Genomic DNA, 16,336 nt, shown 5'->3' with positions numbered 1-16,336 from the left:
CCGACTGCCTCCCGCCATCTGTCCTGGTCCTCTCTGGAGGTCGGGGATGGAGTGAAGAGGCCGGTTGAGGGATTTGAGATTCAACGCGTCCTACCAGGTAGGAAGGCTCCCAAAGTCTGGGTGGGACCCTCGTCAGAGTCCAGCAGGGCTGTGGGAAGGGGTCAGATTAACAGGCACCTCCCCTCACGCTGGCTCTGAGGCTCAGCACTGGGGGATGGAGTGAGGCCCACAGTGTAGGCCTCCTGTTCAGGTTAGGACTGACTCCAAGGCTCCAGGGTGGACACAACACTGGAGGCTCCAGGTACCACCCACTCCCTTCCCACTGGGCCCCATTCCCCTGGCCAAGGAGGGGACTCAAGGGCTCACATGGCTCAGAGCTGGGGGCAGTTAGTGGGCCCTGTGGCTTTGGGAGTGGTCTGTGCTACGTGGGTGGCACGGTGCCCACAGAGTGCCAGGCCCTGGTCCATCTCCCTTGGGCCCCACTGCTGGTTTCCACTGTGACCCCTGAGCCGCTCCCGCAGGGCCACCCCCACCATCTCCCGCCAGTCTCTCTCCAGGAAACACAGACATCCCTGGTGGGCCCTCAACTAGCCATACAAAAGCTTTGGGGCCAAGACCCTTCTGGGAAAGGCCAGGCCTGGGCCTCCCAAGTCCTGCTCTGGGCCTGCTTAGAAACAGCAGGAGCTTGAACACTGTCCACACCGGAGTTTTCTATGGCCAGAAGCCAGAACTCTAGTTGTTCCCAGGGCCCCACCCAGGTCTAATCCACCCCTGAAGGCAGTGAGATGTTTCCTGGTGCTTCTTGCATCTCAGGAATCCAGTCTGACCCCCTGGTCTGGTTTCTAGGAGCTCATGGACAGTGTTCAGCCCTGGAAGTGACTGGGGCAGAGGTAGACCCTCTGACCTGTCTGAAGGGCAGTACAGGACGAAGCAGGCTTCCCAGAGGCAGGGTCATGCCTGAGGAGCCTCTAGGCAAGAGGCCCTAGGAGGCCTAATCATGGCCCCGGGAACTCCTGGTGTCCATGGAGGGGCCCTCTTTGGTCACTGCAGGTCCAGTGACACCCTGCTCCCAGACAGCCCAGGATGGGCATGACTGTTCCATGTGAGGTGCTTGCCCCCCAGGGATCTGGCTGCAGTCTTCCATTTCCAGAAGTGGCTTTCTAGTCCCCTGCTCATCTCTCACCCCTGGGCTCACTCTAGGACCTCTGGGTTCCTGCCCCTTCCACTGGATGGGGACCCCACCTATGGGGACTCTGAAAGGTAGCCCCTCCTAAACCTTCAATATGCACACTGGACTTCCCCCCTCCAGGGAGGCCCTGGATCCCATTGGACAGGGCAGCAGGCCCTGCTGCTCGAGAGCTGGACCTCCCCCGCTGGTGCTGGTCCTCAGGTACTTGGCCCAGGCTGCCCCCTAGAGGGGTGCTCCTGCCTTTTGCTCTACAGCCTGGATGTCTGTGCAGGTAAAAGGGCCTACAGGAACCAGGGGCACAGGGGACTGGAGGCCACAGCTCCGAGCAAGGTCAGCAGAGGGCCTTCCATTCTGCGGGGATGGTAGGTGGCTGCTGGGCTTTCCTGCAGCCTGGTCAGGGGACCTCTGCCTGGCATGGCCCTGGTACTGGACAAGACATCTGTTCCTCTCAACTCTGCCCCTCTCCTGCCTGAAGCCCTGCCAGGTAGCCCAGGAAAGGGGCTCATTTCTTGCCAGCTGCCTGTGCTGGGAGATGAGCTGGGATCAAAGGGGCCGGCTCAGCACTAAACTAAGAAAACGGTGAAGAAATCATGTAACACACGACATGAGTTTCTCCGATTGAGGGTGGGACTGCCCTGCGACCTTAAGGGTCAGTTTCCATGCTGGACAGCGCTGGGAAGAGAGTGTGAACTCAGAATCTCTTTATTTTTATAGTGGGGACACACAAAGGAGCTTTGATGGAATGTTCTTCATCAAATAAGGCAGGTGGAGTCTTGCTCGGTGATGTCTTGTGGTCAGCAGATTGGTTGCCATCATGGCAAGTCACACCCATCTCAGGTGCTGTGCGGGATCACAGGCGGAGTGAGAGGAAAGGCACACTTATGTGGCACAGCCCAATCAGCGAGCAACGCCAGACCTGTCCCCTCATATCACTCCAGTGTGCATAACTCTCACACACAGCCCACAGATGGCTCGCGGCACGTCCATCACAGTCACTCCTGGATAGCCCTCTGACTTGCTGCTCTCTGGGCCCTTGGCTGGGCCTCTGCTGGGCACCATGCAAGGTGGCTTGGGTGAGAGTACAGGGCTGGTTCTCCCCTGTGCCCTGGGAGCTCATGCCAGACCAGGAGAACAAGGGAACAAGGTCATAGATGCCAGAGGGTTGGAAGACCAGGTATCCAAGATGGTGTCCCTGGCTGCAGAATCGTGGCACTTGGGCTTCTGCCTGGAGTCCCCTTAGGTACCCCAAGGGGATGGCAGCCCTTCTGCCCGCTCCTTATCCCAGAGGTGGAGAAAGGTCAGAAGCCCCAGCTCAGGCTGTTCCTTGGCCCCAAGGTTCTATTTCAGACGGGGGCAATGTCGGTGGCTGAGCCTCCACTCTGGGGCGGGGGGAAAGCAAGGCTGTGCTGGGCAGTGAGGACCAGGGTGGGGGCCCCAGGGACACCTGTCCACCTAAGGACGAGAAGCCCACCGGGGCCGATGGGGTGAGGGCAGGGAGGGTGGGGAGCATGCAGTGTGGGGTGCCAAGCTGTTGGGTGCGGCCGTCCCTCTGGAGCCTGATTCTCAGAAGGTTGGGTCAGAGGTCTGGAAGGAAGTGTGCATCTCTATCGACAGGACTTGGTGGCCCAGACCTTGGGCTGGAGGGAAGACCACCCCCTGCTCCCTTCCCATGACTCTCAGTTACCTCTCAGGAATGGGACCCCCTGCCTTTGATGGCAGGTAGGCTAGAGGTCACAGGTCACAGGCCTGGGGGCCTCCCTCTGAGTCCAGAGTCCTTCAGGCCTTGGTTGGGTACTGGCCTCCCCCAGGGTCACTGCAGCCCCAAGTGCCTCTCCCAAGGAGCTCAGTGTGGGTCTGCCAGGACTGAAGAGGCTTGTGGCTCCCTGGTTTCTATTTACATCCCTGGGTCTCCCTCCTGTCCTGAGCCACCTCCTCCTGACCCTGCTGGGTCACCTGTTCCATGATACCTCCTCCTATGATGCTGAGTTTTCTAGATTCAGGCAACTTCGCCTGCTTCCTGCAGCCCCTGTCTCGGCCCACCTCTTCCGCACCTCCATAGGTCCCCTGACTTTGGCTTTACCTCAAGAACCCGCTTTCCTAACTGTGAATTTCCTAATGTTGCCATCTTCTGCCATCTGGATAGGCCAAGAATTTCCCAAATTATCAAATTACTACAACATATTTCCACATACTTGTTGGCTTAGAACCACACACTCAGCTGGGTCCGGTGGTGCATGTCTGAGTAGCTACAATCCTGGCTACTTGGGAGGCTGAGGCAGGAGGATGGCAAGTTCAAGGCCAGCCTGGCAACTTCATGAGACCCTGTCTCAAAATTTAAAAAAAGGAAAAATGAAAAAAAATTTAAAAAAAGGGCTAGGGATGTGGCTCAGTGGTGGAGTGCTTGCCTCACACGTGTCAGGCCCTGCATTCAATCCCAAGCACTGCAAACAAAGCAAAGCCCACACTTGTTGGCTTGAAACCACACATTCCAAAGGCCAGCAGTCGGAAATCAGAAGATCACTGAGTTGGAATCAAGGTGTTGGCAGAGCCTGGCTCTGGCTTCCCGGAGGCTCCATGGGTTGTGCCAGCCTCCTCTAGCCTCTGGCCTTGTGCCCACGCCCCCCAATCTCTGCTCCCTCTTCACAGGGGGACTCCTCTGGGTCTCATCTCCCTCTGCCTGTCTCAGGAAGGACACTTGAGAGGACATTTAGGGTCCAGCTGGATAATCCAGGATAATCTGGATCTCAAATCCTCAATTTATTTAAAAGGCAGAAAGATAAGAGGGAAAGAAGGAAGGAAAGATAAGGGAGAAAGGGGCCAGGCCCGTGGTAGTGTAGGACACTGTCTTCTAGCATTGAAATGTCAGTGAGCGTGAGAATCACTGTACAGAAGACACTCCACATGGCTCTATGGACCAGGAATGAGGACGCTGTCATTCTTTAGGAATGGAACGTTTCCTAACCCGACCCAGCCCAAAACAGACCTCCACACCCTGCTGGGCTCACAGTCCACAGGGACCTTTGTAGACTTCAATGCGTGTTTAGAATAAGAAAGGCTGTGGCCCAGCCTATAATCCCAGAGATTTGGAGGCTGAGGCAGAAGGATCCCAAGTTCAAAGCCAGCCTCTGCAATTTAGGTGTCTCTAAATAAAGTACAAAAAAGGTCTGGGGACGTGGGTCCGTGGTAAAGTGCCCGTGGGTTCAATCCCTAGAACCCCCTCCCAAAAAAAAGTGAATGACTGAATATGGGCAAAAGGTCCCAGTATGAATTTAGAAAAGGGCAGGGGTGCAGCTGAGTGTAGGAGCATGGGCTTAGCTTGTACAAGACCCTGGGTTCTATCCCAGCACCAAAAATAAACAATACATTCATTTTAGTAAAATAAACTTTTTAAAAAGTCTCATTTTCTGTCTAATCAATATGACATTATTAAGATATTCTACATTATTTTTATCTCGAATATTTGAAATGATGTGTTTATTTTACATAGGCAGTGCATCTGAATTTTCAGAAAGCATAATTTTCTTGTGGGGGACCGTGCTAGGGATCTAACCCAGGGCCTCCTGTATGCTAACCAAGCGCTCTACCACTGAGCCATGTCCTGAGTCCTTTACACTTTATTTTGAGACAGAGTCTCTCTAAGGACCCAAGCTGGCCTCAAAAATGTGATCCTCCTGCCTCAGCCTCCCAAGTCACTGGTTTTCTAGTTTTTACATAATGCCCTTTTTCTGTTCCAAGATCTCATCCAGTATACTATATTAGATTTAGTCATTGTATTAGGCTAATTGTTTTACTGTTGTAGGGACAAACAAGGCAAGACACTGAAGAGAGCAAAAACCATTTTATTTGGCTGCAGCCAGGTTCAGAGGGCACAGCTTTTGCTGTAATCAATCAATCCCCTGAACCCCAAGTTCAGGGAGTTGCAGAGTTTTATACCCAGCATATAAGGGGAGGGGCTCAGAAATTCACAGTCTGCAGAAGTTCACATTTTTTAAGCAGCTTTTTATTTCACTGTTTTGGGCAACAAAGACAACACCTGAGAAGTGGGGAGCGTCTTCTCCCCTTTCTTTCCTCCCCCTGCCAACTGTTACCATGGAGCCCAACTGTAACTTATCTTTTCTTTTAATATTTATTTTTTAGTTTTTGGTGGACACAACATCTTTATTTATTTATTTATTTATTTATTTATTTTTTGAGAGAGAGAGAGAGAGAGAGAATTTCAACATTTATTTTGTAGTTTTCGGCGGACACAACGTCTTTGTCTGTATGTGGTGCTGAGGATCAAACCCGGGCCGCACGCATGCCAGGCGAGCACGCTACTGCTTGAGCCACATCCCCAGCCCATAACTTCTCTTAAAAATGTAGACATCTCGGGCTGGGGATGTGGCTCAAGCGGTAGCGCGCTCGCCTGGCATGCGTGCGGCCCGGGTTCGATCCTCAGCACCACATACCAACAAAGATGTTGTGTCCGCCGAGAACTAAAAAGTAAATATTAAAATTCTCTCTCTCTCTCTCTCTCTCTCTCCTCTCTCTCACTCTCTCTTTAAAAAAAATGTAGACAACTCTGTGAAGTCCAGCTCAAGGCCAGAGGCCTTGTTTACACATTTCTACAAACTACTTCACTGTGAAAACTAGTAAGGGGGTGTCCAGCACCTGGAGTTCCGGTAGCTTCCTGGCCAGTGGCCAAGTAAAACAGGACAACGAGAAAACAGGAAGTTTATTTACATTGAACTCTTTGCAGAGAGTCTCTTGCTGACAGTCCTAAAATGTTCCCGCTCAGGAGGTGTGAGCTGCCTGGGAAATAAAAAGTCTGAAATAATCAGAAATAAAGACAGAGTCAGAAATTAGATAGGAAAAGGGGAGCACCTGATGGGTCTTCCAGTCCCGATGGGAGCTGAAACTGAACACCTGAAGACGAGTCCATCAAAGGCAGGGAGAAGGCGTCAGCGGGAAGAGTCTTGGTTTGCACTTGCTCCTGGGTGCAGCAGGGGTCTTGCAGCAAACAGGTGGATTGGCATTTTGCCAAAGCCACACCCATCTCTGAGAGGCTGGTGGCTCCAGCAGGGTCACGGATCTCTGGTGCTGTGCTGAACTTGTGGGGCTGGGCGGGACGCCGCGTGAACCAGGCTTTCTCAAACCAGCAGGGTCGCTGCAGCAGGCTTTCCTGCCTAATGGTCCACATCGCTTTAGCTCATGCACAGCTCGCAGATGGCTGCTGGCAGCCACCTGGATTCAATTAGGACAGCCACCCTGATGACCTCAAATCCTAATCACAGCCCAAGGCCCCCTCTAAATATCATAGTCAGATTAAGTTTCCACCTTCTGCTATCTCAGGATGGGGATTTGACTTCAGCTCATGAGCATCTGAGGGACATAAACCGCAGCAATACTCTGTCTCTTCAGGGTTCTGGGCTGTGAGGCTCCTCAGACTTTCTGGGTTTTGATCTTGACAATGTGAGATCTGTCTTGGTGGTGGAGTATTTGTTCTCACAATTAGACTGGGGTTAGAGGCTTTAGGGAGGAAGGTCAGAAAAAACAAAAAGTCATTTTTGCATCATATGGTATCAAGGGTAGTATCAATAAGGTGACCTCATGGTTAATGTTGAATTGGTCAAGGTCAAGATTTTTGCCAGGTTTCTCTACTGGGAAGTTATTTTTCCCCTTCCTATACTGTGCTCTTCAGAAGGAACACAGCCCACAGCTAAAGAGTGGGGTGGGGGGGTTTGCTCCACCACCTCAGGGGCACAGTATTACATAAATTATTTGGAATTCTTCTGCAGGTGAGATTTGTCTCTCCTCCCTTATATACTTCCCATATCAGGGATTGGACCTAGGGGTGCTCTATACCACTGGCTTTCTAGTTTGAGACAGCTTCACTAAGGTGCCAAGGCTGGCCTCAAACTTGTGATCTTCCTGTCTCAGCCTCCTGAGTACCTGGACAGACATGTACGTGTACATACCACTGTGCCAGACTCAATCATTTTTTTATGTATTTATTTATTTATTTATTGTAGTGCTGGGGATTGAACTCTGGGTCTTATGCATGCAAGGCAAGCACTCTACCAACTGAGCTATATCCCCAACCCTCAATCATTTATTTAAGTCAATATTAACTCATGTCCTGCCCACGTCCCACGCAGGTGGTAGGGTCAGAGTTCCTCTGCATGGAGTGAACTGGCTGTGAAATAAAGCTAAGAAAGGTAGGTGGCGGAAATCCACACTACACAGAAAGTAACTTTGAACAGCGAGGGCCACCGGCTCTACCACCCTTAGGGGTCCAGCTTCCACAGTGGAGAGAGAGAAAGACCGCGTTCAGTTTATTTACACAAGGGAGTTTCAAAGGTGTTCTTCAGAGTGTTCTTCACCAATAAGGCAGGAGCTGGGCTGTCCAAACCCAGAGGGTTACGCCCAATTCCAGAGCTAGGAGAGCTGTGTGATAGATAGAGTCTACCCTCGGGAATGCCGGGATTGTTCCCAAGGGGAGACCTAGGGTCCCCGTAGCTCAGCACAGAGTAAAAGACCACTCAAGTAGCTTCATGGGGGGCGACCACGTGCATGATGTCTATTTATTCTATGGATCATAATCCAGTACGACCTCATTTCTACTTTGTGTTTTCTATTTATTTTGTTGCTCAAATTGTCCCAACTTTGGCCATTGGGAGCTCCTGAGTCCTTTTTGTATAACCCTTTAAGTGTAGTTTTTGAGCAATTTGGGAAGATTAGATATAAATAAATGCCACAATGATGGGGTTTTAACTCAGTAGCAAAGCACTTGCCTAGCAGGCAAGAGGCCCTGGATTCTCCCCAAGTATGGCAAAAAAAAAAAAAAGCCACAAAACTACTACCAAATCCAGACAGTGAAACAGTGAGTATCTTCATCACCTCACAAAGATCTCCCAAGGATCTCCTCTTGCCCCTTCTATAATCCACCCCTCCTGCTCTCCTCCATGACTTTCCCAGCCCAGGCAACTCTGGCCACAGACTAGTTCGCATCCCCTGTTCAGATGGTATCTGCAGTGAGGACTCTTCACTGTCCACCTCTTTCACTCAGCATAATTCTTTATTTTTGCGGGGGGGTTCTGGGATTGAACCCAGGGGGACTCGACCACTGAGCCCCATCCCCAACCTATTTTGTGTTTTATTTAGTGACAGGGTCTCACTGAGTTCCTTAGTACCTTGAAGTTGCTGAGGCTGGCTTTGAACTTGCGATCCTCCTGCCTCAGCCTCCCTAGCTGCTGGGATCACAGGTGTGCGTGGCATGATACTTGTGCATCTCATCCCTTCTGTAGGTCCTGGGTCCGATGAGGGCAGTGAGACACTCAGAGCCCCCCTGAAGTGTTGGGGAGGGGCAGATGGCAGAGTGGGCAATGGGGAGTCATGGAGTGGGCAGGAGCTGGCAGGACTCCTGGGGTCCCCATTGGCCACCATGGCCGGAACAGAAGGCAAGAAAGGAGCCAGGTGGGAAGAATGGCAGGTTGGTAGTTGTGGCAGCACTGAAGTGAGGGGTCCTGGGGAACAACCAGTCTATCCCAGAGGGAGTTGTAAATGCAGGCCTGGAGTTAGGATAAGGCTGAGCTGAGGACACAGGTTAGGTCCTTCAGAACAGAGATGGTGACAGAAAACAGGGGAGAGAGGTATGGCCAAGGATGTGTGCACTGACCTCCAAGGGGCTAGGACTAAACCCTGAAGAACTCAATTTTCTTGCAGAAGAGGAGAGGACAGAGGTGACTGGAAAGCATGTCCAGAGAGGCTAAAGGTAAACCAGTAGCGGTGGGGTCACAGAGATACAGAGGGGCTTGTGACTGTACTGCTGGCACCCAGGAAGGTAGCCACCCAGGAAGGTGGTTACAGAAGTTCAGCCCAAAATGGGGCTCATGGGCTGGCAAGGTCTGGGTTCTGCCTACACAGAAGCTCCACTGTTTCCTGTGTGCAAGAACCTGTGGGCCTAGCTACCTGTTCCCAGGGATCCCTGCAGCAACAGAGAAGAACGCACCTGTCTTAGTCTGTTCCTGCTGCTATTAACAAAAATTCCACACCCCAGGGGTGGTGGTGCATGCCAGGAATCCCAGCAACTTGGGAGGCTGAGGCAGGAGGATCGTGAGTTCAAAGCCAGATTCAACAACTTAGACCCTAAGAAACTAAGTGAGCCTTGACTCTACATAAAATAGAAAAAGGGCTGGAGCTGTGGCTCGGTGGGTAAGTACCTCTGGGTTCATACCTGATTAAAAAAAAAGCCACAGACTGGGTTATTTAAAAATGATATAAATTTATTGCCCACACTTCTGGAAGCTGGAAAGTCCAAGATGAAGACACCAGCAGGGTCAGTGTCTGGCCAGTTCCCCATGGTTGGCACTGTGCAGGTGTCCTCGCCATAATGGAATGAGTGGAAGGCAAAAAAGGTCTGACTAGTTCCCTGGAGCCCCTTCACGAGTACTAATTCCATTCATGAGAGGTGGTTTAATTACCTCCTCAAATTCTCACCTCTTAACACTGTCACACTGGGTATTAAGTTCCTGCTTATAGATTTTGGGGGACACATACATTCAATCCGTAGCAATAGTCAGCATTCTGCCCCTTTATCTGGCCTTCAGGGGAGGATGAGGGTGAGACTCAGATCAGGAAGCAGTCAAGGAGGAGAAAAGCCAGGGAAGGAGCAGAGAGAAAGGTGGGGTAGGAGCAGGGCTGGTATAGAGGATTGGGTTGGGTGCAATCAGGGACAGGTTACGGCTGAGAGATAGTTAGGGATGGGGCCTCAGGCCCAGACTGAACTCCCCTTTCCCTTATTTAGCCCCGAGATTCACTCAGACTTGAGTCTAGGTCTTCATCCTGCTCAGCTACAGTTTGTTCCTCTGCCCTGAGGCCCCGTGGGCATTAAGCAGATGGCCCAGTGCTGGAATGAATTGAGAGGCACCACAGGGACCAAGGGCAGTGAGGCAGAACCAGCACTGTACAGCAAGCCAAGAGCTGTCTTGGTCAAGAGGACAAAAAGAGAAGAAATTTGCCTTGGCAGACGAACTGGGCATTGGGTTTCCTTCCTAGATTTAGTAAAGGATAAAACATCCTATCCTAGGGTGGAGCAGCTGCTGGGTGGGCAAAAAATAGGGGTGTCTCAGGCATCAGTCTCATATCAATCTCACCAGCCTCTCCCCATTCATTTTTCCCCCACTTAATTCAAACACATCTCAATGCAAGAGATATCTTTCATTATTCCTGCATTGCAAGTGGGAAAACTCAAATTGGAGAAGGCAAAGAGAGGTGATGGTTGATGGTTCTCCTGCTCCCCAGCAGTGCTGTGGCTGCAACAGGCTGTTAAACAGGTCACACCAACAAAGCCAGTTGGCTAGGGACACGGATCAGTGCCTCCAGCTAAGCCAAGCCAGTCAAGCTCCATTAGGTCCCTCTCAAAGTCTTGATCTCCCTAGGGGCTAAAGGAAATAGCTGGAACAAATCTCAAATGGGCGACATCCCTGAATCTGCCTGTTTCCCATTTTGTAAATGGTGCTCTCGATTCTCCAGTGTTGCGGTTCCCAGAGACCAGTTGGCCCAGCACCTTGGACACGGTGCCTACAACTCAGTGTCCGTGGGAATACTGGGAGGATTCTTCGAGCTCTTCCTGGTCCCTGTCCTGGCTCCAATTCTTTCTGGGAAAGCAAAGCAGCCCCTGAGTCACCTGCTTCTCCTAAGCCACTGTCCTCGCCTTGGGCTCCCATCTCCACCCGCATGCCCAGACTCCATGGGGGCCGGACATTGCGGCCTCAGGTCCCAAGGTAGAGGCAGTGGCAGAACCCTAGGCAGAGAGGGTGGAAGGCGGAGACGGAGCGGGGCGGAGCCCGAGCACGCCCCGCCCCTCCGGATCTCCGCGCGTCTCCGCCAGCCACGCCCCTCCGGGCCGCCAGGTGGGGCCTTCCCAGGGCTGCCCTCCGAGAAGCCTAGGCGGTGGAGGCTCGGGCGCTCAGCCTGGGTGAGCGAGCCCGGCGGAGAGGCGCGGCAACCCAGACTCCTGCTCTGCCCCATCCTGCCCGGGGCCTCCGGGTCGGCCAGCCGGCGCTGCGCGTGGGCTGCCTGAGACACGTGGTTTCCTAGGCCCCGCTTTGGGTTTGGAAAAGTTTATGGTTTGGGTTACCGCAGAGGTGTACTCGGGAGGGCAGAAAGAGCTCGAATCGCCGCCACCGCGGCCTTCACTGAAGCCGGGGCCCTTTCCTTGACGGTCGTCAGGATTCAATCTCTTTCGAATGGGTGCACACTGCAGAAGAGGCAAACCACGTATCACAGGCTTTCGCACCGCTCGGAAGCCACGCAGCACGCCGAATGGCCGAGCCGCGGCTGGCACGCAGGTACGCGCCGATCAATACCTATAGAAATGATAAAAAGCATTTTTGTGAATTATAAAAAATATCAAATCAATAGTTTAGGAAAAAGATTGCTGCATATGAAATCATATAAACTTCCTATGACAAACTGTATATATAGGATAACATAGGGAAAAAGTATTCTGGTCACTAAAATTTTTGATACTAAAAATTTTCTCATTAAGAAAAGGTAATTAAATACATTTTACTGGTAAAATAATTAGACTTTGAACAATTTATTTTGAAATCATTTAAATAATATTTTGTAATTTTTCTTTACCTGCCAGGATTTAATATTTTGAGAAAAAGTGCCTATTTAATATTAGTTGAAGCCTGATATTTTACTGTTATATTCTTGAAATCAGAAAATACATATCAACAAAAAAACTACAGTAACTTTCAGTCTGTCTTTCAAATTCTTCTATATTTTCTATAGCTGTTGTTAATTTTAAAAATGATATTCTGCCTATATATGGAATTGTGTTTGAGTACGTTCATGGGTTACTTCTTGTTCCTTTCTGACACGCTAAGATACATTGCTCAGGTATGACAACAGATTTGCCAAAGAGACTTAAAATCACTATTGAGAGAGTAGAAGAATGTATAAATATAGAATATTTCCAATGTATAATAGCCATATTTTAATCAATAGTAAATCTTCTCATGTAATTTTATGTATACTCTAAAACTGTGTCACAAAATGAAAAATGGATTTACTTAGCTTTTGCTCTTGATATATGGGTGCTATTTGGATAATAGTACTTGTGATTTATAAAAAACCTAATCAATTTATAAATAGCACATAAATCATCTCCTTCCTTGTAGGATCCAGTTTAATTTTTTGAGTGCTTAATTATTCAATGATGTGCAGGTCTTTTCTGTGGAATATTTTGGCTGAAATAACACTTTTAAAATAAGATATCTGGAAACAAATTTTAAGTAAAAAAATTTATTATACTTCACCAAACCTGAATGCTGGCCTGTTTTGCACTCTGGTTTGTGAAAAAAATAAAATGCCATATATATATATATATATATATATATATATATATATATATATATATATCTCACAAACATTCAAGTTGAAATTTTAACTTATTTACATATTTAAGGTGTGAACTAAATATAGAGATCCAGATTTTCTATTATTACTTACTATACCTAAAATAAAAGTTTTTTATATTTATGCAGCTCTTCTGTGTCATGTACTTTTATATGAGGTTTAAAATAGTCATGTGTTATTTAGTGATGGAATGTGTTCTCAGAATTGCATCATTAGGTGATTTAATCATTGTGCAAAAATTATAGAGTGTTCTTACACCTAGATGCTGTAGTCTACCATGCACCTAGGCTTTTCATAGAGCATGTTGTTTCTAGGCTAGAAACTTACATAACATGCCTCTCTACTGAATACTTTAGGCAGTTTTAACAAAATCGTAGGTTGTCTAAACATACCTAAACATCAAAAAGTAGAGTAAAATATGTTATTAAAGGTGAAATGGCATGCCTGTATAGAGTGTTTCCCATGAATACAGCTTGCATGACTGAAAGTTATACTGGGGAGTCATCCAGTAAGTGGTGAGTGAATTTGAAAACTGAGACATTACTGTGCACTTTTATAGACTTCATAAACACTTACATTTGGATTATACTGTTAATAAAAATATTTATTTCTTCTCTAACTTAATCTTAGCCTGCTGCAACATTTTTTACTTTACATATTTTTAAATTACTTTTGATTCTCTGAAAAAACACTTAACAACACACAATGAATAGCTATGCAAAAAACGTTTTACATTCTTATTTTTAAGAATCTTTGTGTTTAATCTTTTTTAATTTAAAATGTTTTTATTTATTTAAGTTCACAAATGACACATTAGCCTAGGCCTACATTATCACTCTCTTTAGGTTAATGAGAGACATGGAGCTGTGGTTTCCTATGGTAACTTTTTTTCTGGTAGGACCTGCCTGAAGTTCTTCTCAAAAACATGTTAATGGTGATTTGCCTTGTTTGTTTCTCTTGTTATGCAATATTTGGTTGTAAGATAATGCCATATGAACACTCCTCTCTGTCAATTAAAAACCTTTCACTGTTGGGGTCCACATTTTCCAACTTTGTAAGGAGCTTGGTGAGTGTGTAAAAAGCTTCTGCGATATCTTTTATTGTGAATCTTTGTGGAAGTTCTTTTTTATCACTTGAAATTAATTTTCTCTTGCCTCTTCTTCAGCTACCTATTCTTGTTTTAGTTTCCACTCCTCATTAGTCTGTTTGTCAGGAATCATACCTCTAAGAGCTCCCAAAGATCATTCTTACCCATTCCCAAGTTAAAATTTATCATCTAAACTCCTATTTTGCTGATTATTCCAAATTCTTTCTTTGCAAATTCTTTAAAGTCACAGATGAACCTCTCACATATCTTCTTCCAGATTCATTCATATATTCTTTAGTGATATCACCCTACACCCAAGCAATGTTCTTCATGCAGTCATAAATGTTGTAATGTTTCCAGAATGGCATCTGCATCTTCTCAGTGTCTTTCCCAGAAGCAGAAAAGCCTGGACAAGCATTTTCCTCAGTTACTTGGCCTCAAAAGAACTTATAACTCCTAGTTTACTGGTTGGATCAAAGATGTGGGTGTTAAAACATTTTGATATTGGGATGATGATCATCTGCAGAGGTAGGAAGTGCAGGTGCATTACAACAAGAAGCAAAATTGAATGTTATACTCCAAATAGCAGTTCTCCATTTCACTGGCATGGACATTTTGGAGGGCATCATGGAAGAGTATTTATCTGATTCATCTATGAGTTCTTATTGCTCCTATAGTACACTGGAAGTTTGTGTTTACTGATATGCTTGAAGGACCTATAGTTCTCACCATGACATCTTACAAAGGAATTCAATTTGTAGCCTGTAGCTGTGCCCCAAGCAAGACTGCTATCTTGTCTCTAGAAGCCTTGAAATGTGGATGGATTTGATCTCCTTATGCATGAGTATGTTCAGGCATTTATTTCCAAAACAGGAATATTTCATCTATACTGCACATTTGATATTTGATTATGTATCTTGGTGAACTTATCTTTGGTTTAAACTTGATTAGAGATCTCTGTTCTTCCTGTACCTGAATGTTACTTAAAACAATGGGAAAGACTATCAACCTAATCTATTTTATATTCATTAATTATGTCTTCCCAGGAAACAATGGAATAGTTCACTTGTTAGACAATATAATTCAGAGAAAGATGTTGAACACATATGTAAATTGTGCAATGATGTGTAATAAAAATGCTTTCAAAAAGTAACGTGTTTCTTTGCTTATTATCCTTCTATTTTTACTTAAATATTTTCATGGCTTTTAAAACAAAATTTGGGGTTGATACAAAGAAATAACAAACTGCATTGCTGTCAGAATTAAAAGCAAGCAAATGTTTTTTTCCTCATTAATGAAACCAATATGCTCTAGTTGTGAGATATCAATTCACCTGCTCATAGTAGCCTTTAATTTTCCAATGATATTTTAATAAATATTTTCTTTAATAAAATACATTAAAAAATTAAATAGTTATTTTCCCTTATTGTTTACTTAAAAATACATAAACAGTCCTCTGTCTTTTCTTATTAATTTACCCAGAAGTAAAAACAGACTTCTGCCAGGTTTTTATTTTCATTTCAATATGAAACATGATCTATTTTTCTGAATAGCTTTTTTTCCCTCAGATATTATTTACAAGAGGAGATAACATGATTAATATGTGGATTTAATAACTTTCAATTCTCAGGTTTCATGAAGATTTGTGTATGCCTATATTATCATTGTTCTTTTACTTTGAAAAACTTTAATATATTGGGAATATAAAAAGATAGATTTGAATAAATTAATAATATCAATATTTCTTAGAAATTTGGATTGTATCAGAACAAACTAAGGAAATATAAGTGCCTTTAAATCATCATCATTGTGACTATAAATCCATAAGATAAGTAATTTGGGCCCCACTCAGTATTATTAATGGGATAATATTTATATTTCATTAGAAATATTTGGCTTTTCTGGGTAATATAAAAATGCTTCTTTGGAATCATATGGAGTCACTCTTTACTTTTATAATAGTAATGTAGAGCATAGAAAGTGAAAAGCTCTCAAAAACCAGGACATATGCTTATTCTTTTTTAAAAATAAACCCATCTAATAAATTTACTCAAATCTGAAAGTCCATATCCTATTTTAGTTTTACTCTGGCTGTAGGACTTAACATATCATTGTATACCATATACCATACTTATGTGAATATTATTGACTAATTTCTCTCTATGATGTAAATTTCTTATGGAAACATATTTTTCTTTACTTCTTCAATGTGGAAAAACTGATTTAAGCAAAACACAACACACTGTTTATCAATACTCAGAGGGGACTCTGCAGACTTAGTCCAATTGCATGTTGGTATCAGAGCCATCAAGTGAAACCAGTGTAATCAAGCTCTAGATGGCACACACTTTACTTACACAAAGAGACAAGATGATACCAGCTTCAATAATGTAGCAGGTCTCTCCTGGCAGCCAACACAGGGCCAGTAGCTACCCAACTCCCTACTGCAGAATGACCCCATCCTCTTCTTGTAGAGGACAGAGAGAGCGGTGTGGTTAGCCAAGTGCCACACAGTGCCCAGGCTTAAACAGAACAAAGATGCTCCTACTGCACTGAACTTGCAATTGGGGGACATAATCTCAAAAGACAATAAGCCCAGCACAAGCCCTGGGGCTCTTTACTCTTAGAAAGAATAGATGCCAGACTCAATT

Source organism: Spermophilus citellus (genome assembly GCF_964194105.1).
Source record: "Spermophilus citellus genome assembly, chromosome: 10".
Classification (NCBI taxonomy): domain Eukaryota; kingdom Metazoa; phylum Chordata; class Mammalia; order Rodentia; family Sciuridae; genus Spermophilus; species Spermophilus citellus.
Note: the sequence above shows the minus strand (reverse complement) of the source record.